Source organism: Lichenostomus cassidix, chromosome 1 (genome assembly GCF_008360975.1).
Source record: "Lichenostomus cassidix isolate B80296 chromosome 1, HeHo_3.0, whole genome shotgun sequence".
NCBI classification, from domain to species: Eukaryota; Metazoa; Chordata; class Aves; order Passeriformes; family Meliphagidae; genus Lichenostomus; species Lichenostomus cassidix.
The window spans coordinates 33,868,183-33,888,747 of NC_139479.1; the positions used below are offsets into that span (position 1 = coordinate 33,868,183).

General features: G+C 42.3%; 1 protein-coding gene and 1 pseudogene across 2 annotated transcripts in view; both read right to left on the reverse strand.

Moving 5' to 3' along the window:
• The window catches only part of P2RY8 (P2Y receptor family member 8), a 34,684-nt gene extending 33,176 nt beyond the window's left edge, over positions 1 to 1,508 (reverse strand). For both annotated transcript variants that reach the window (XM_085056269.1, XM_085056260.1), the window contains exon 1: positions 1,306 to 1,508. The gene's annotated coding sequence lies outside the window, so the exon portion shown is untranslated. The remainder of the gene's footprint in view (positions 1 to 1,305) is intronic.
• LOC146444509 (uncharacterized) overlaps positions 1 to 12,411 on the reverse strand; it is a 41,383-nt pseudogene extending 28,972 nt beyond the window's left edge.
• Positions 12,412 to 20,565: the final 8,154 nt, after the last annotated feature.

The following is a 20,565-nucleotide window of genomic DNA, read 5'->3' on the forward strand; positions in this document are numbered from 1 at the left end:
GCTGGGATTCATCTGAATTCGCCATCTGTAAATGCAGTGACAAAACTTCACATGGCTCACTGAGCCTGTTGAGGGTGAAATTCATTACAGGGGTCCAACTGCTACCTTGACAGCAATCTCACAAGTAAGGTGGAAGTGATTTAGGAATGTAGTCCCAACATGGATGGAAATTATGTGTCTGAATCAAACAAATGCTGTTAGAAGTCCTAACTAGATTCTCCTGACCACTATGTATAAAATCCAGAAAGTGTTTATGCCAAACATTCAAGGAGCCAATGTCCAAACATTAAAACTGATTACAAGCAATGACTTAAAAAACCCACAAATGCAAAAAAAAACCCCCTGAGTCTTAAAAACGCGCAAATGCCATACCAGTGTATGATTTCACTCAGGGATCGGCATGGCACATACAGTTTCCCTTTCTGTGTGGCGACCCCACGATAGCACATTTTTACAATAACTTCCCCCCAGATTGCTATTTTATGCTTGTTTCTGAAGTATTAAACAAAACAGAAAGTTTTTCACACAAATAGTCTCTCTCCCTATCTATTAAGAGGCAACAAATGCTGTATGCAAAAGTTTAATGTGTTACAGGACTTCCTTCTGGTGCCTGTCTGTCTGAGTTCAGTTTTTATGCACCAAAAGACCCTGATGAAATTATATCATTTAATTATTTGGTTCCACAGTCACTTCTGTGTGTATGTTAGGCTACTGCAAACCTCAGGAGCAGTCCCAGGATGAGTAGAATACATGACTCTGCAATAGCTAAAGATAGATATCAGATCCAGATTTGCAACTAAAACTGGTCCAAAATTATCTGGGTTTGGTTTTTTTTTTCTGTCCCCCAATATGTAGAAGCTTATTCTTCCTCTTTTTAAAAACGCAATTGAATATACACAATGATTTTTACTACTCTCCTCACTAAAGCAAACTGCACCTGAGAACTCCTTATTTTGACAGTGGTTTTTGCAGAGTGAACTCCTTAAAATTGGCAATGAGAGTTTTCTTTCTCTTTTACTGCAGTATTTGCTGAAACAATTCTGACTTCTAAATATGTGCAGCAAAATTTCTCAATTATCTTTGCTCTATTATTCAGCCATACAGTTCTTCCTTTATTTCTACAGCTCACAATCATCTGGCACAGAGTGACACATGTATTCTTGGATTGCAATGAACTTTGTTCTTCCTTCAGATTTAAATAATAGGAGTGAGAAAAAAATCAGTCTTGCCTGAGCCTGGCTCCTCAGAAAAACGTTTTTGAATAAATGAAGAATAAATGAAGAAGTGAAAAGCTGTACTCCTTACCTGGTCTGGGATGCACAGTGCACCTTGAAAGCCTCTTAAATGACAGAGCTAGAAAAAGTTGAAAGTTTTTACTCATCCAACCAGAGGGCTCAGGAAATGACTGTGTATTTTGCAAGATTAACTCCTTCCTCACTTCTAAGTCTCTCTAGTACAATAGACAAAAAGTCCATCTTTCCCTTCCACTGCAGATTGGTAACTAATGCTCTGCCCTACACATGATTTCTGTTTCACACTGAGAATATGCAGGTGGCCAGGGGAGGAGCCTCTGATCACCTCCATGGAAGAGAAAAATTGTAGTGTCTTCTGCAAAACTGTGACTGAGTGCATTTTACTGGTGAGTGATGCTTATGTAATGAAGTGTAGAAATGACTGAATAATGGCTTGACCTCCCAACTCTCATTTATAGAAGAGGTTTAGAGCAATGGACCAATATTTTCAGTATGATTTGAGTGTTGTGGTGCCCAAGAGAGCAAGGTAAAAAAACTAGTCTATTTGAAGGAGTGGCATCCATTGCAGCCTGGACAGGCATTTGATGTAAATATAGCATAGGATACTTTTATACACAGAGGTTCTCCAGCTGAAAGTCAGGCATCCTGGAGCATCAGGAGTTAGTCCTCTGCACATAAAACCCTGTTTCCCTTGCCTAAATGTATCTGTTCAACTAAAAGGCGTTTCTGAGACTGAGTGTTATATAAACCCATTAGCCTGAAAGCTATTAAAGGCCAGCTCCCCACAAGAGCACAGGCTACTTCTGGGGAGTGGACACCTCCACACAGAATCCAAGGTGGCACCTGGGCTTCTGAGCCTGTGAAGAGACCCTGTGTTTGGGTTTTCTGAGACAGGGATGGGGTTATCTTACCTGCATTTGCACTGCAGATGTCTACACCAGAGCTTGTCATTCAAGGCACTCTTGAATATAGGTAATAGAAAGAATCAGACCTTTGAAAGATTCTTTATCTGGGAGTTTTAACATCCAAACAAGGGTTCCTTCTGCTGTACAGATATATACACTCACATAATTTTTCTATGCAATCAAGATTTTATAAAAACAAATAAAATCCTTATTATCTGCAAATTAAGTTTTACCATTGGTTTCCTAGAGATTATTTCCAGTAGCAATGACTTGAGGCATGCTCCCACAAGACACTGATGAGGGTGGTGTGCACTTGAAATCCATCCTTTTACAGTGTACCACAAAAATAATGAGGACACTTAAGATCCTTGGTCTGAGCAGGTGCTTAGTTGCTTTCTTGGAATGGAGGCCGAAACATTTGGGTGATTCCTCAAGCCACAGCTATTGATGATAGAGCTTCACATGCAGAAACACCAGGGCTTTTTACTTTGAACATGGTTGCAGGACAGAGACTCAAGTTCTTGCTTTGACTCCTCTCACTTCCACATACAAAATATTGAAACCCAACTGTCAGTCTTCTTACCATGAGCCCACAGGTAAACAGGAAGGAGTTTCAGTCTCACAGCCTCAAAGAGTGCATATTGAACCAGATCTCCTAAAACCTCCTCCTAAAAATGAGATTTGGTTTGCTGCTTTGGTTGTTATTCTTTTTAACAACAATCTTCTTTCAGTTCAAATACAGCAGGCTAGAAATAGAGCTTTTTATTTTACACTTTTTCATCCTTAAAGCTTCAAATATTTAAAATTTTGCAACTTTTAATTCACTACAGTTTTAAAAGAAGTTTTCCCCTCTAAAACTGAGAAAAAAACCCAAAACTTTTCAGAATGAAAAGACCCAGCATGTACTTTTGATAAAAAAACCATAAAATTCTACAGTCCTGGAGTATTATATGACATAATGAGTATATGCAGTAATTAATGCTGCAGTACAACATACTGTGTTATATAATGACATATTATAGTAAAAAGAAAATTATTTAATAATGAAATAATAGTAATAATAATTATTACTACTTCTACAAGCTAATCAATTTGATGACACTCATCTGGCCATTTTAAAATTTCCTCAGGAAGTGATTAGGTGCTAAGAAAAGATCCCTCTGAAGACTGGTCAAGTCTTTCAGAATGATTATGAGCAATGGTGTGAATTTTTATTGATGAGTTTCCTTTGGGTGAAGTCCACATTTAGCTTCTCATTGAGCTCAGTAGGCTCAGGAGTTCACTTTGAGAGTCTTCTCTGGATGTGTCTCAAGCAGTCCATGAATATTTGGGTTCTTGCCTTTGTTGGTAAGAATCTACAGTTTGACTTGTTCTCCTGGGAGACAGGGACATGACTTTTGTGTAAGATATTTTAGACTAGTCTGATGATGTTTTAGACTTTTTTTTTTTTTTTCAAGTGATGTTAGAAAGCTCATCAGTATCTCTCCAGTGCAGAGGTCTTCCTCTGGGGTCAATCTGCCACAGCCTCAAGGCTGACCTGAATGTGGCTCTGCTCCTGGAGCCCAGAGGAAGCAGATGCAGATGGGGATCTGATTTGCACAAAGCCCTGAGGGCTGCTCAGCATCAGGACATACCAACCCTTTGCATAAAAATAGAGAAAAAATAAACCATTTTGGGGAGCTGCACTAAGGCTAAAAGTGATAATTCATTAACAGTTATTCTCAGAGAAGCAAACACTAGGTTCTTTTTGGCAGCTGAAGAGGGTCTGGAGGAATGCAGAACTGCAGGCTAAATACAGGACCTGCTTTGGGGTCTCTCTGAGAGACCTAGCCTGGCATTCCATGAGCAGAAGAAGCTCTAACCATGGGATGACATGGTACAACGTTAGCTGTGACATGAAAACAAGACATGCAATCTGTCATTTCACCTTCCCAAAGGATTCTTCATCTCAGCTTGAGCTGAGCTGGGCAGCTCTGGTTGGAGCTCAGCGTTAGGTGCACTGGGAGACAAAGAGCTCAGCAGCTTGCACAGGTGGTGGTGGGGAGGTCTGTAAGTGCAGTGAGACGGGAATGTGACAGTGGCAACCTCAAAAAAGAAATTCGGTGATTTGGGAGTGAGAAGATGGAAGGATAAATCTGCATTGAAATGAGAGAAGGTGGCAGAAGCAAGGGAGACTGAGAGGAGTCCCTGAACTGTGGAAGGAGGACAAACAGAACAGAGAGGGAGGAAACAGTCTGGTGACATCCACCCTGTATCATAGCAAAAGGGAAAAAAAGGAGAGGAGTATTCTGAGAACTTAGGCTTCTCGGTCATCCAGCACTTGAGCAGGTCTCCAGGGCTCAGGTACTTGGTCCATTCTAGGCAGGCAAGATAACCATGGCATGAAGTGTCCCATAGTGAGGTGAGCTTTCCTGAGGGATAAATGGCAGGCAGACAACCAGCGAAAAGAACAAGGAGACCCCTGACTTACAACCAATCTGATTATCTCCAATCTGTGTAACACCCACCCATCCTCAGAATTCAGAAAAGAGCTGTGATGAAACAATGACCAGACAGAAAGAATACATGGCAGACAGAATGCATTACTTTGGTGCTCATCATCCAAGTGGTAAAATTCATTTTTCCCAATGCTGTTGACCTGTGTGCTATGATGCCATTACACATCTGAAGAAACTCCAGTCCTGAATTGTGACTGATTGTCCATTTTAGTGCTAACATGAAATCACCTGTGGAGCTCTCCAGAAAGGGGACATTCCTATCAACTCTTGGGGAAAAGCAGACGATCTTGGCCAATGACTTCCAGTTAGACTCATTACAGATGTTCTAGGCTCATGAAGGGCTGCTATGGTGAGAAAAAAAATGTACCTAACAGTTTTACATGAGATGTGACCTGGTTCCTTGCCCAATATCACAACCTTCAAGAGTCAAAACATTTTTTCTGTCAAATGGGGGGCTGTTATTCAGTCCCCAGATTGCAGGCTCATGTAATATTGCCCAAGAGCAAATGAAGGGGAAAAAACTCAAAGCAAAAAAATAAATGCCAGAGTTTTCAAACTGACATATTTTCATTCTAGCATGGGAAATTTCTGTCATAGGAAATGAGTGCTGCTGCCCAATTCAGTTGTAATGGTAGTACTACATGATATGGGTCTTGGCTTTGTTTGAGATGGGCCTTCCATCCTCTGGGGGAGCATTCTAGTTACTGCACTGCAGAATCTTTTGTGGCCAGGATCTCTTCAACTAGATCTGCTCTACCACAGCCAGAGAAAATTCCTACTTTTTTATATTGACGTGAGTGTCCTGGTCACACCCCTGAACTGAACTGTCTCAAGATTTTCAGTGTCAACATCTCCTCCCTCTTCAAACATACTCACACATGCCTTTGCTTTCTATGCAAAACTGGAGGGTTTCTCCAAAACGGACTCCTGGCATGTTTTTTTTTCTTGCAGCAAATGTTCAGGTGAGTGAGACCTTATTGCAAGCAAGGGGTGAGAAAAGGTCTGGGAAGGAATAGAGGAAGAGTGATGACAGATGGCAGAGGAGAGTTAATACTCTATGACGTGCAAGGGTGGTGGAGAAGGAGGGGAGCAGAGAAAGAGGAAAAAGCCCTTAGGTAGGATGAAGCAGGGGGCACAGACTGCAAATCAGGAATAACAGCCTCATCAGATGCATTGTGGCATGGCTCAGAGTGCAAATTCAGATGCAGCATTTGTCCTTCCTGTTTGATGTTGTACAGAATTTTGAACTACTCCCTGTGCAGAATGAATCTGTGGTGTGGTGACTGCTCCTGGGAGGGAGTTGATGCTTGGATTGAGAACCAAGAGGTGTCTCAATTTCCTGCAGCTGAAACTAAAACCCTTTGTGAAGAACCAAAGCTCTGCTTCCAGGTCTGTAGCTGCCACCTCACAGCACCCCTATGAATCTAGCTGTCTCTAGATTCCCTAAAAACACTTTTAGAAAAAAAACCAAATGAAAAAATGCATCTGACTGAAACTAAAAATTTATCAGCACAAAATAAAGTGCTCATTTCTGATTTCCTAGAAATTAAAGAATTTTTTTATGCCTGATCCTCAGCATTTCAAAGTTTTTAAGGTTTTAATCACTCTGTCATTGCCATTGTGATCACTGCCTGCATTGTGGTGGTTCACCAGCTCAGTCTGAATAAATCCACCTGCACAGCACAAAGCAGCTAGAGCAGAATTGACTCAGCTTTGAGAAAATCTTTAACTGCCTTTGAAACAGTTTGGAAAATTGCATGCTTGCTGACAGACTGCTGGTCTGACTAACCCTTACAAGGCAGATTTCAGTTTGATAATCCTGATAGTCAGACTTTAAAAGTGACTTCCCCTTGCTTTTATTTTTATTTCAGAATATGATCCCCACATAAATGAGTCTCCCTTAATTTTCCAGTCAGTGTAGAGGAGAAAAAACAAAAGTGCAGGGATCAGAATTTCTTACTTAGTATGTAGTTATTGGAGGTATTTTTCCATCAGTCAGGTAAAGCCCAATTCCTTTTGTCATTTGTCATTTTTAAAAATTGTATCTAAATTTCAGCCTAAGGCCCAGACTGAGGACTGGGAGCCTCAAGTGCTAATTCTGTGGGAGAAGTGTTGGAAGGAGGCAAGATCCGAGACCTTGGTCTGTCAGGTAACTGCATTTCACAGAGGGAACTTTCTCTCAGACAGAGACAAGCAGAGTGATCATAAATTTACCCAAGGTAACTTGGGTTGGGAGAGAATGCACTCAGTTGTTGCCATTCTCCAGGTACCTGTTGGAGCTGGGCCCCTAAGAATAGAGACATGGCCACACCCCACTGCTCTGAAGTCCTCCCAAAGTGTGGGTGAGTTCAAGAGACAAATCTCTGTGGTCCTGCAGAAAGCAGTGGTCCCTCCACTCTCCTGTGGTAGAAGGAATTGAGTGTTACTCCAGATCTAAACTCTGCCTTGGCTCTCTTCCCCATAGTTCTTAGGAGATGCTGGTAAAACCACATCAGCCAAAGCAGGCACATTCTTGGGCCTCAGTTTCTGGGCTCATGCCTTGAAATTTCTTGGGACTGAGAGCTGAAATCAGTAAGGGCAAGGCTTTGGTCGAAAGCTGTGTTACCAGGGACAGGATGTGCTCATCCAATCAATTCCTACTCCACCAAACCATCCACCCATTGAGTCCATCTTTCTCCAACTTAGAGAGAAAAGATGTTGGGAGGGACCATGTCAAAGGCCTTACAGAAGTCCAGACAGACAGTATCTCTTCCCTTGTCCACTGCTGTAGTCACTCCATTGTCAAAGGCTGCTTGGTTATTCAGGCAGAACATGCATTTGGTAAGCTGTGCAGACTGTCCTGAGTCCCCCTCTCCTCCATGTGTCTTAGCATAGCTCCTGGGAGGATCTGTTCCATGATCTTCCCAGGCACAGAGGTGAGGCTCACAGGTCCATAGCTCCCACAGTCCTTTCTACCTTTTTGAAAGATGGGTTTAATGTTTTCCCTTTACCCAGTTACCAAAAAATTCACCTGACTGTCATGATTTTTGGAATATCATAGAGGGTGTCTTGGCAACTACATTGCCAACTCTCTCAGGACTCTGGGGTGCATCTCATCAGGCCCCATAGACTTATACACAAGCAGGTTCCTCAAGTGGTCACAAACCTGATCTCTTACAATGGGAAACACTTTGCCCCCCTAGTCTGCAGGTATCACGGCTGTTTGGGTCCCTTACCCACAAGACTTGTTTTCTTGCTGTCCTCAATAGCCAGCCCAGACACTTCAGTGGCTGGTGGGCAGACTGACAGGAAACCAATGCTTCCTGTCTGCCTGGTCCCTGATTACCAAGGGCATGGATATAAGGACCTTTAAAGATCACCTAGTCCAACCCCAAATGAAGGATGTGCAAGTGGGAAAGACTTTCTTCAGGCTGAAGAGCTTCCTAGGACCTTGTAACCACTCTGTCTCACTCTTGGACAAAACCAGCAGGAAAATGGTCAGCTCTTGCGGAAGTCAATACCTAGGGAAGCAAAGTATCTTCTGTGGTTAAAAAAAAAAAAAAAAACCAAAAAACCAAAACATTTACAATGCTTTGGGTTTGTTTTTGCCTTTTGTTTTATCAGCTAAAGTGTTTCAGGTTTTTTTTTTTTGAAGCTATTTGAAAAATGGTTGGTTTTTGGTTTTTTTTTTGTTTTGTTGCCCAGATGTAGATGTGGCAAACTGAAATATGACCAGTAAATGCTTCAGATAAGCCATCTGCTCTCAAGCAGAGGCTGTTGAAAAAGGAGGCTGTGGCTGTTGCATACAGGATGGTGAGAGATGCCTGTAGGTTTTGGTTGTGTGTTTTTCCCCTTCTGTCCTCTTCTCACATCACAGCTGCTGGGAAAATGTATTCACCCATGTTTAGGTAAGCAGATTCTGTCAAGTCTTGAATGCCACCAAAAATCCCTTGAAGACACCTCTACTCTACCCCCAAGACAAGGTGGGCAAGAAGGAAGCCTGCCAACTGAACAAGAAGAGAAAACCACAGGTGAAAGGGTTACAAGGTATCCAGCACCAGGAATTCCACCTACTAAGACCGGGGGTTGTCATCCAGGTGTTTAAGAGAACTCAGGATTAGGCCCACCAGGGAGGTGGGAGAAACTTTTTTTTAACTGATAAAAGGTTGTTTTTCAGACGTTTTGTAAGACATCCTATTTGTCTCTAACTTCTCACTGATTACAAACGGATTACAGGAAGGAAGTACTCCACCCAATTTCTTAAATTATCATGCACCATTGCTTAAAGGTGTCATCTGTGTCGCAAGAGAAGTCTGCTTTTAGCCCTTCTTTTTAAGAAAAAGAAAAGAGGAAAAAAAAAAACCCAGATGATCTTACTGCTTATTAATTATTTATTGTATGGCTGTTACACAAGAAAAGCTCTTGATTTTTCCAGACACACATTTGCTAAGAAATCTTTTCTTAGCACAACACAAAAAATTTTCGCGGTATTTCTTGCAGAAAGGGAATGGGGTGTGTGAGAGGGAGAGGTTAGGTGGTGCATATTTCCAAAGGGCTCTGTATTGCAGTTTAAGTCAGGAATCGGGATTCTATTCCTATGCTAAAAACATCAGACTTGTACTATTAGCCTTGTAATTATTCCTGAGCACCATCACATAAAAAAAGCAAGCGTCAAATTATGTTCCCAGCTCTGCTAAGGTGCAAGTAAAGCCATAGCAGCTCCTGGAATGATTCCAGTTTTTCTGACATCCTTATGGGGCTACAGCCTTGCTCTGGATTTCCTCATTGCATTTGCTTGCAAAGCTGTGCATTCGAAATTCTCACATTCAGGGAAGGGCATGTGCTTCAAGGCGACTCAGGCAAAAGCCTGTTTGCTCATGGCTCTTGGGATGGAAGGGCAGTGGGAAGGGAAGAGGTGAGGAGGCAAGCAGCATGGCTCGGGAAGCTTTTATAGGAGTGCCCAGGCAGCTGGGAGGAGCCATCTGGGGTGCTGGCTGTGACAGGTGTCCTTTTAGCTGCAGGTCTCCAGAGGAGTGGCAGCTCACATGTAAACCTGCTGGCTTGCATGCCCACAGTGCTCCAGCTGCAGCTGGACTCAGGCTCCTATGGGGCACAGCTGAGGCCCTACAGAGCTGCTTTTGTGGCTGAGGCTTCCTGGCAGCAGATGTGGATCTGGGACCAAACTTTGGGCAGCAGGTGAGGCTGTAAGGCCAGTTCCTGGGGGGAGGAGAGATGCAGAACTCCAGGCTGATTTTCTGCTGTGCTGTGCTTTGCCATACACTAAAGATCCTTGGGGGTACATAACATAATGGGCCATGCCCACAAATGGCTGATAAAAGACCAACACCATTGGGAAATGTTCACACAATGTGTTAACACTCAATGTATCAACAGAGCAAATACTGATTGCAAAGAGGAAACTAAATTTACGTAGACAGACTAAAGATAATCTGTGGATCTTTCAGCCATTCAGTTTTTAACTGCAGGCTTCATCAACTCATCTGCACTTACCCTTGACCCAGGCAACAATGAATTTTGCTCTCAGTCCAGATATTGCTTTGCTGCATGACTGAATGTTTATTGTATTGTCTTGAGTCATTTCCTTTAGCAATGAAAAAGGAAAAAAGCTCTAGAAGAATTCTTTTAAACCCAAGAATGTAGTCCAGCAGTGTGCAGGGCCCCTGCACTAATATACATCTTGTATTTCTAATTCAGAATATGCTGGAGTATGCTGATGCCAAGGAAAATCATTAACTTTCTTACTTGAGCTATTTAGTGACGATAATTATCTCACAAAGAAGTTGCAATCGTTCTGGCAGAGAGCAGCTTACACTCTGCTGTATGTTTTACAATCTGAGCTCTAAAATAGCAGTCTTTTCAGGTACCCAAAAAAACCAATAATGTGTATCTATTCCAGATTAAGTGTATTTTTAGTTCTGCAATGCTTCTCTCTGGAAGTTCTCAGTTCCATTGCATGTCTCAGGAATGTACGTGCAGATCTTCATTTGTGACTTTAGTTGAAACACTTTGCAGCACAATAATAACAACAACAGTATCAAAGCAGAGACTATTTAATGCCAACAAAAGCTTATACAACCCCAAACAAACCATTCAGTTTGGCAATATAGGCTAACTGGATTATTGTTATCACTGTTTCAGTCATTAGCTCATCATAAAAATCCTACAAAAAACAAAGATGAAAACACCAGCGTGCTTTTTGCTTTCCCCAAACTGTGTACATGGGGAAGTGAAAAATATCCAGTAAGAAGTTTTAGGATAATTGTGATGCCATTGCTAGCGAATGGGGAGAGAGCACAGAGACCTGTGAGCCAAAGCAGCATCTCTAATGTAAGCAGTGTTAAGGAAAATATAGGTCAGGGCAACAAACACATCAAAGCGAGCTCCTGTCTGTCATTTCTGCACAGAAAAGTGCGATGCTTCTTCCTAAATTAAAGAGCTGAAGAAGGTGCACACCAGAGGAGCAGATATGAACATCTCAAATGGTTGCAATGTCAAGTCATCAGTTCCTGGGCAGAGCCCAAAGCTTCTGTGTGCAGCCTGAGCTGGTGCATCACCTCCTTGTGCAGAAGGCAACACCTGCAGGGTGACAGAGAGTGGGGCTGAGGAGCTGGCTCTTTCCTGGGGACAGCAGACAATGCAGGCTCTTGTGCTGTAAAATGAAGGGCTGATGGTCAGTTTATGGGGAAATTTCACAAAGGGAGCCCAAGGCATCAGGCAGCTACAGGGTACCTGCTAGAAGCCTGGGCTGGCAGGGAGTGAGCAAGCAGAGGGCTGTCAGGGCAGTGTGCAGATTTTGGCCTTGGGCATCTCCCCTGTTTTCGTAGCTAATGCTGCCACAGTGCTAGGAGGGATTTGGTGATTTCTACTCAAATTACTTTTCAAGAGAAAAATAGAAGGTCCTTCTCTTTGTAATTTTTTTAATGGAACTCAGCCACATCAGCAAAGAATAAACTCATTATTTTATTTCTTTTTCAAATTTATATATTATATATTTTTAAGGAACAAGTGCCCTTACCGATCCAAAACATTTTCATTTCTTTATTTTCATCTCAGAAAAAAAAATAAACATCTTCATCCATAAATAGTTTTTTCTAATAGTTATTTTCTGCAGTATTTAATATGTCCCCCAGTTGCAATAGCAATTTAGGTATTTGTCAATAATACATCACGAAAGTAAGTTCTCTTAGGCACTTTGAGTAGTTGTTCCAACAAATAAGTATTTCCTTTAATGCATGTTTTTACCCCAGTCAAGTATTATTTCTTTCTCTGTTAGGGAAGCACTCGCTAACATTGTGCTGGGAATACCTTTGAAGTGCCTGCCTTACTCTGTGCTAGAGGTGTTATTCTCAAGACCAGAGATGGGCAATCAGTCTAAAGGCAATCTCTTCTTTTTACACCACCCAGCTGCTCATTTTCTGGTGATTCCCATCACCCCTGTGAAGGTGTGCAGAGGTCACTGCTTGCTGCTCCTCACCCCACAGTTTGCTACAACAGAAGCTCGAGAAAAGAGGTGAGAGGAATTTGGAGATTGAAAAGCATCATCCCTGTGTTAATGCAGTGAAAGTCCCTCTATTCCTCCCTGGTTTATCTCCCTGTGCATTATGTGGATTTTCACTTTTTTTGTCCATCCTCTGAAAGGGACCCACTTGCCACCTCAGAAATTCTAATTTTTACCTGCCACAGGTCCAACTGCTGCAAAGTCAGTGAGATGTAGAGGGAGCCTTGGGCCACTCCTGAAGCCACAAACACAGGCATCCTCAACTAACTATTGGGCACCACAATGTAAGCAAGATATAAATTTATTATAAAATGTCCAAAGGATGGCTATAAAGATGGTGAAGGGCCTTGAGGGGAGGCTGTGTGTGGAGTGGCTGAGGTCACTTGGCTTGTTCAGCCTGGAGAAGAGGGAAGACTTCATCACAGTCTACAAATTCCTCATGAGAAGAAACAGAGGGGCAGGCACTGATTTTTTCTCTCTCATGACCAAGAATAGGACCCAAGGGAATGGCTTGAAATTGTGTCAGGGGAGGTCTAGGATGGGTATTAGATTAAAGTTTTTCACCCAGAGGGTGGTTGAACACTGGAACAGGCTCCCCAGGGAACTGGTCACAGCACCAGCCTGACAGAGTTCAAGAAGCATTTGGACAATGCTCTTAGGCACATGGTGTGATTCTTGAGGTGTCCCATGAAGGGCCAGGAGATGGTCTTCAATGATCCTTGTGGGCTTTTTCCAACTCAGGATATCCTGTGATTCTATAGTTCTCAGATTTGACAAGAATCAAAAACTTCCCACAGGCCATGTGCTGTCATGTGCAAATATTACTGGCCTGATGGCAGCAGCTAAATGCCAGCTAGAAACCCCTTCCTCCCTCAGTGAAGGGAGTAAAAATTCAGTCCAAAAGCATCTGCAACAGCAGTTTTTTTGGTTCTCATTGACCAATTCAGCACTGAACTCCTAAGAAGCAGCTAGAAGCCAAATGAGAAAAGGGAAAAAGAAAATATTCAAGAAATTCTTTGTTTCCTATGTAGTTGGGCACTATGGTTTTGCGAAAGGCTAGGATCTAAAACAAATTGTTCTTGGGTTTGTTTTTATTTTTCAACATCCAGTGTTGAAGTATCTTTAACCTTAATTTAAGGCCTTGATGGGAAGTTTAAGGATTTTTATTTTTGAACTCACAGTGGCATCTAGACAGCAGGTAGGTTTTCAAATCTCTGAGCACATGCAAGCTTTCACAAGACCAAAATATTTTGTGTTTCCTCAGTTTGAACTAGTTTGTCCTGGATTTTCTATCCTGCAGATTTCTCTTGCTTCACCTCAGATATGGGGATATTACTGACCTTCCTTCTCAACTTACACACACAGAGATGAATGGCTGCCTCAGCTTTTATTAACATATGTAGTGATCTGCTTGTAATCTTTGTTCTTAGAAACATACCTGCAAATGTGAGAGGCTGAGTCTTTAATGGCTGTGGATGATAAGGCATACTTCCTGCAGGTTTCAGCTCCATCTATTGTTTTTTGTAACAATGAAGAAAAATGAAATGTGTTTTTGAAATCAGCAATTTTATGACACATTTAGTCTGCATTTCCTAATGAGGAAGCATTAGGGAATACCAACATTTATAAAGGAGAAAGAATATGAGCAAATAGGATAAAAAATAAGGCTAGTGCATCACTAATTGCAGCTCACTAAGCTACACTGAAAACAATTAAATTTAATTATTCAGTAGGCTATTCACAAATGTAGAAGCCTCGACTGACACCCTGTACAAAAGCATGGACCTTCACGAGCAACAAACTCTGAAACTTTGCTCCCGCCTACATCAAGATCCTCCTTGAAACTTTGCTCCCACCTACATCAAGATCCTCCTTGTGTGCAGAACTTCCTGGCTCCCCACTTTTGAGATGAGCTGTGCTGTTCTTTCCCTACAGCAACAGCTGGCATCACAAACATCCTCCTGTTCCTGCCAGAACAAGGCAGGAGCAAACACTTGCTGTCCCAGGGAAGGGAAGAGACACAGCAGGAGGGGATGGCCAAGCCAGATGCTATTCCAAGTGTTTGCAATTCTCCTCTGTTGTTAGCCAGCTTCAAGAAAATCAAATTAGCTGAATTCCAAGTCTTTGCTTTTTCCTTCCTCTCCCCAGATTTCTGTTTCTTCAGCAGGCTCTGACTGGAGGAAATGGGTGGCTCTGTCCCCCAAAATACATTTTCAGACTGCTGCCCCATGAATTCAATGCCAAAGGGAAGTGTGCCTCTCTCAGGGCAGCTGAGACTGCAACCTGGGAGCCTGGGATGTCTTCAAGGACCTGTCTGGGCCCTCCTTTGTCAGATGCAACAGAAACTAGAAAGCTTTGACCACCACAGGGACCTGACTCCCCGCCAGCCCCCACCTCCTTGGCAGGTAATTAAATCTCTTTTCTAGAACTGTCTATCACTCCCCAGTTGTGAAGATTAACCCAGACTCTTGCATTTTAGACTGTTTAATTCACATGAGCTGAATCCCATCCTCTGTGACTTACTCCAGAAAGGCAAGTCTTAACTCACAGGTTTTTTAATGAGTTAAACTCATTACCTCCATTGCTGAGCAAATATTCAAGATGTAGGTTCCCAAAACAAGCCTTGGTATACTCAGTCTATGAAACTTAACTATTTTAGAGTGAAGCTTAGATGAAATCTGATAACAGATAAGTGTAAAAGTGATTTTCTTTCCACCATCCCCATTTCTCATAAAGTGATAAAACTATGACATTTCTGTGGGTGTACACATTAGAACAATTGAAACAAGAGTTTGAGTTAATACCAGTTGGTGCAACTGATGCTCTAGCAGATTAAGTCTCTAATATTGCTAGCTAGGTGTAGAGATCTTTCAAATTAAATGTGGCAGAATTAGAGAATGGGACAAGAAAGTAACACTTTTTTATTCCTTCCCACTTTTACCTGGAAGCCCTACTGCCTGTCTCATACATCTAGAAATCTTAGATGTGATAAGTACTATGAGATTGTTTTAAATAATTTATTACTATTTATTTCTTAAATAATTACTTTATGTGTTTTCATTCACTGAAATCCATATCTTGAAACCTTTTCCTGCAACTATGGGGACGAATAACTTTCTCTTAAGAATAAAAAAGTGTGAAGAACTAAGTTCAAGTTATAATTAAAAAGAATCAATTAATGCAATTAAAAAAGGATCTGAGGTGATATGGAGTTGAACCTAAACCTATTTCATTTATCTACAAAAGACTTCCCTCCAGTGAAATGAAAAAATCCAGCATCATCCACAGTTTGGAATATGACCAGGTGGAAGAATCCCAGGCAGCTGCACTGATGCATCATGCTGCTGTTGCAAGATGTAAGAGAATCCTTCTCTGAAGGATATTGTGGCAGCTGCAGCACACAGATATCAACTGCAAGCTAAATGTTTCCAGAACAACAGGAAAAACCAAAAGGAAAGTGAGCACTCGTTAAATGTAAAATGACACTTTTAAAAGTAGCTCGGAATGTCACATTGTGGAAACTAGGAGACCATAGCATGAAAACCACTCTCCCCCTGCACAAACACTGTGAGAAAGTTTGCTTTTTAAGTACATAACCATATTCCCCCTCTTCCCTTGACCTTGGTCACAGGATGGCTATTTCTAGGCTACCTCTGCTCTACTTGCCTGTATGAATTCAAAGGACTGCTGCTGTCAGTCCTACATGCTATAAAAGAAAGTTTTATTCATACCTTTCATTGAAGCAGAAGCTTCATTAATGCAATCCCAGCCCCACAACTCCATTTCTTTTGTGTCTGCTCACAAGACTAGGCTCAGTTTTGGCTCAGTATCTCCAGATAATCAGACTCAATTTGCAACGGGATGAGCCTGGAGTACACTTGGAGTGTGAGTAAACACTCACCTGTGCCCCATCCTTCTGAAACCTGGAGAAGGCAGGGACACTGGGAGAAAGTTTCGGGGACTTGGCTACACCTGTGCCCGATCATGGACTGGGGTGCGGGTGTATCTGGGCCCCATTGAAACACCAGCCGTAGGCAAAATGCAAAAAACGCGCCGGGGAATTGCCATGGCAGGAGGGATTTGAGAGCTGCGGTGACGAGCAGCTCCCACCAGGTGGTGCCCTGGAAGCACAGGAGTTGCCATCCCTCCAGCAGCACCTCGGCTCCTCCAAACTCTAGAAATTTGAGTTTGTGCTTTGATTTTTTTTTTTTTGTCGTTTGTTTGTTTGGGTTTTTTTAAGCAGAAATCAACCCTAAGAAATAATTTTTGCAACTCTGTTTCTAACCAGCTCTTTGGAGCTGTAATTCTATTTTTTCAGGAAACAATGTAAAGTAATCATGAAGGAAAAACAAGAAAGAAACTATTGATATAATTAATAACTTTTTGACACTATTGTAGTTTTTGTAGTTATTGTAGGATTACATTGTAATCCATGTAGTTTTCTTTCCCTCAGCATTGATGAGTATGTATTCAATCCTGAGATAAAAGCTTCTGATTTTCTGATGTTTTCTGAAAAAATTCTGATGTTTCAGAATTGAAAAGCTTGTGCTTACCAGCCATGAGCAGAAAAACTGGTGTTACAATAATGAAGAAGTTTTGGGTTGTGTTCAGAAAATACCCAGACTGACAGAACACATATTGGGATGCAAATATGTATTCTGCAGCCCCAGAGTAGGAGCTGAGCTCTGACAACCAGTAATGCTCTCTCTTTCTTCCACTTGTACTCACAATTACTTTTACTAGCATGCTCTTCCCCTCTTCCTCTCTTTCCCCTCTTCCTCTCCATCTTAATAATCTTTTTTTTAGAAACCAAAAAGGTTATCTTCAATCCTTGGCCTTCCATCTCCTTCCTGAACTTCCCAGCAGGACTGGTTACTCATCTGTACCAAGCACTTGACTTCCTTTTCCATTTGACTCATTCCTTCAAGATATCTACTGTGTCTGACTTCCTTTTCTGGATACGTCTGATCCTCAGGGCTGAGCAGCCACAAGCAGTAGGAAAATCTGGTAATTTTGAAGGCAGGAGATAAATAGTGAAGTATAGATAGAGGGTGAGAAGAGATTCTCAATACATCTCACTTTAGGGGGGCTCTTTGGGCTATCTGGAGATCTGATGCCAATTAGAGGAAGCGAGTTGGGAAAAAACTTATGAGTCCTCATAGTTTCACCCAGATAGCCCCGAAGTATAACTCAAAAAGCTTTAAAAAAATTATATGAAAAATCTTAAAGCCCAAGAAGCAATGGCCCATGATACAGTTCTCGAAGTTCAGTACTTTCCAATGAACAACTTCAAAGGCAGCCAGTCCAATTCACAAATGCTGCAAGGGATCAGTACTTGTGCAAAGCACAGGGATAACATGAATATAGCCATTTTGATGTAGGATCCTAAATACCCAGCTGAGGGGTGACAGAGTTTCCAGATGTTGAAAGCAAAACACTTGCAACTTACCTCAGACACTACCAGGCCCAGGGCTCAGCACAGCTGGCTTGGCTTCACGTCAGAGATCTTTGGATGAAGGAGCCTGAGACTCAAGGACAGGGAGGCAATGCCCTCATCTCAGCTGGTCAGAGAGCTGCCTCGGGTTGAGAAGGGTTACAGCAAGAGGTGCTGCTGACTCAGTTCTGGATTCCTGAGACTGGGGCAGTGCCACATGCTGAAAACCCCTGTTGTTCACTTCCAGGGAATAGCTGCCAAGGCAGGGCAGGAAGAACATGTTTAATGCCATGGCTCTGCTGTATGACTGAATTGGCAGGTTTCTGAGCCTCAACTGGAGGGTTGTAACTGAAAGCTCATTCCCATATTTACTGTTCTAGTGACAGTAATAAAACACCCAAAACACCACTGAAGAAAGGGGCTTCTTTACTCTGACTCAGACCAGGTGCCATGAGTCTTTTCATCTCAATGCTGTGGCTTCATGCTGATTTAACACTGAACTTTACACTCATAAATACAACACAAGGCAAAACAGAGAACTTCCTTTTTCTAGGTATTCAGCATTGGTAAGGACCATGCCCATTTCTTCATCTGTTTCACAAACAGATTTTGAAAAACAGACTTTGCATCATCTATACAAGAAGGCAGGAAAAATGGAAGCCCTGGATTGCAAATTATTCATTGCTTCCCTTTTCCTATCCTTGTGTTTTAGCAATGGGGCCTTCGACCTCTACAGCTAGCTCATGACTTGTCTCCAAATTGCAGCCAGGACTTTGATTTACTTCCAAGTCAGTTTAACATCCAACAGTTAAAAACTTCAAACTCTGAGCAGCTTCACTGGCACAGAATCCATTTCAAGCTGTTTAAAGCAAGGACACATCGCAATTTAACAAGCTCGATGTTCAACCAGTGTATTTAAGACAGGACTTACTTCCTGCCAGGTACACAGAAAAGATAGTTTCCACTGCACATGAGGCCATAGCAAGTCAAATCTATTGGCTTTCATTTTATGACATGGCCACAATCTCAATCCATAAATGAAACTGCATTTACACTGTCAACAAAGCTCCGTTTCTTCCCTCTAGGATATTGCCAGAAACAAGATGCTGTTAATTTTTACTTTGTGGTATCCAACTGAGGCTAGAACCCCATCCCTGTGGCAAACTGCCTGAAATAAAAGCCATTTAGGATGGGTCAGACAGACCATACAGACTAGTTCCTGGAATCCATTAAGACTTTTATATTGACGTGGTTTTGGCAATACAGCTGCTATTCCACCAAAGATTTTGTCCAAGTAACATCCCTACTTTTGCCTGTGTATGGTGAAGCAGGGATAAATATATAAAAAATAAAAAACCTTCTCTGATGTAAAACTAAAAAGGCTTGCATTGCTCGTATTAGATCTTTTTTCTGAGTGGAACTTGAGCTACATCACTGCCTGGAAAGAGACTTTAACATCTAAAACAAGTGATCTGAAACTCATTTGCACGCTCATAACTGTTATATCCACAGCAATATTTTTTTGCACTGAAGTATTAGGTAACACATTGAAACTTTGCACTGAAATAGAAATAAGCTGCACTGTTATCAACTAACATTTCTGTTATGGTCTAACCACTATCTGGAGAGAGAGATTTTCAAACTGTCTGTCTTTATCCCCTCCTGATACCAGTAACTCCATACCACAATAGAAAAAGTCATTATCTTTGTGCCTGTATGAAGTAAATGTAAATAAGGGTCATCTCAGCATTCAAGGCTTTTACCTGCTCCAATTTTTTCTGCCTCATTACAGCTTTAGAGTCCTCTCTTTTCTTTACCGTGAAAGTAATTTTTTTTAAATATTCTGTGCTGTAAAGTTCAGCTACAACCACAAGAGAACAACGCGCTTCCTGAAAAGGACTTGTGCAGAAATCAACTTTTTTTTGTTCTAAGGAACAAAATGGTGAGTGGCAGAGAAGAGAAGCCTTCTTCCAGGGATGATCAGAAAGGGTTCTGAGATTTCTGGGAAGTTCAGGTACTCTTAAAACTTGGGTTTGGTCTGAGTCAGAACAAAACCATACACATAATGATATTCTTTTTTCCCTTCATTTCTCACGAACCAAAGATTCCAAGAAATTATGATGCTTTCTCCAAGGAAATACAGTTTGGGTGGTACCCTTCTTCCAGGTGGATGATGTTTCTGAAAGTTTCCCTCATGGATTTTATTGAGTTACTTTATGCCCCTTGCCTGCTGCACAAACACCTTGAAGCCTCTGATTCCAGTACAGGCTCCACAGGCCATGGCCACACTGGCCCCTGCTGGACCCTAAAGCTTTTTCACACTGCTGGCCCCATGCTCCAGGACCTGCAGAGACCTGTTTGGAACCCAGAGACTCTGCTGATAATGCAATATGCTTCCAAGAAAACTCTTCAGGTAATGCAACAGCATTTCTCAGTGACACAAGAAAAGTTCAGTCCAGCTCTGCTGCTGAGCCCTGAGTGCTGCCCCTGGCTCTGCAGCCTGGCTGGATTCACACTGCTGGGAAGGAGGGCAGAAAGAGCCGTAAGTATCACTGAGGCAGCTTTCCATCTCCCATTTTGTTGGGAACTGCATCCATGACTAGATCCTCAGCTGTGGCCCTTTCCTGAGCTACACCAGTCTTTGCCCAGCTTAGCACCACCTGCTGGGCATCACCTACTGCTTCCACTGGGCTTCACACTTGCCCCATCACTGGGGCCTTGCCAGATGGTTGCAGGGCTCTCTGGCCATAATCACCATCCCTGTCTTATCCCTGCTCCCTTGCTGGGTACTGATGGACTGACCTGACACAGGAGGGCATGGCCCTGCCAGCCTCATGGCCACTCTTGGCTCCTGGCTTGCTCCTGTGGGGCAGCCCACCCTCACAGTTGCCATGACATCCTTATGGAACAGTGGAAGCAGAAAGGATGCACTTTTGCTCACTTCTCAGCTACTGTCATTTGTCAACATACCTGGTTT